This window comes from Schistocerca serialis, chromosome 12 (assembly GCF_023864345.2).
Source record: "Schistocerca serialis cubense isolate TAMUIC-IGC-003099 chromosome 12, iqSchSeri2.2, whole genome shotgun sequence".
NCBI lineage: Eukaryota > Metazoa > Arthropoda > Insecta > Orthoptera > Acrididae > Schistocerca > Schistocerca serialis.
The window spans coordinates 75,471,964-75,472,666 of record NC_064649.1 but is presented as its reverse complement, the minus strand read 5'-3'; the positions used below and the strand labels follow the sequence as shown (position 1 = coordinate 75,472,666).

The following is a 703-nucleotide window of genomic DNA, read 5'->3' as shown; positions in this document are numbered from 1 at the left end:
TTATGTGGGTTCCCGGTCATGTCGGTCTGACAGGAAACGAGGTTGCTGACGCTGTTGCCAAAGCTGCAGTCTTTGTGCCTCAGCCCACTAATTCTTACATTCCCTCCAATGATCTCTGTGTCGCCGTCTGTCAGCAGGTGGTGTGACTTAAGCGTCACCACTTGTTCGCCCTTGGGAACAATCTCTAGCTTATTAAGCCTCTCCCAGCGGCTTGGACGAACTCCTCTCAACCTTCCCGCACCGAAGAGGTAATTTCAACTAAGTCGCGTATTGGGCACTGCAGTTTTTAGCCCTGGCAACGGCCTTGCCGCAGTGGATACACCGGTTCCCATCAGATCACCAAAGTTAAGCGCTGTCGGCCGTGGCCGGCACTTGGATGGGTGACCATCCGGGCCGCCATGCGCTGTTGCCATTTTTCGGGGTGCACTCAGCCTCGTGATGCCAATTGAGGAGCTATTCGACTGAATAGTAGCGGCTCCGGTCAACGAAAACCGTCATAACGACTGGGAGAACGGTGTGCTGACCACACATCCCTCCTATCTTCATCCTCAACTGAGGATGACACGGCGGTAGGATGGTACCGATGGGCCACCTGTGGCCTGAAAACGCAGTGCTTTTTTTTGCCATCGCCATATTGTTAATCGGCGCTCCCCACCCACGTTGTGTACATTGCGCCCAACTTTTAACTGTACAATATTTTCCT

The 703-nt window shown here is 53.3% G+C and overlaps 1 pseudogene; it reads left to right on the top strand.

The window, feature by feature from the left end:
• The first annotated feature begins 294 nt into the window (after window positions 1-294).
• Window positions 295-412, top strand: LOC126428657 (5S ribosomal RNA; annotated as a pseudogene).
• The last annotated feature ends 291 nt before the right edge of the window (window positions 413-703 follow it).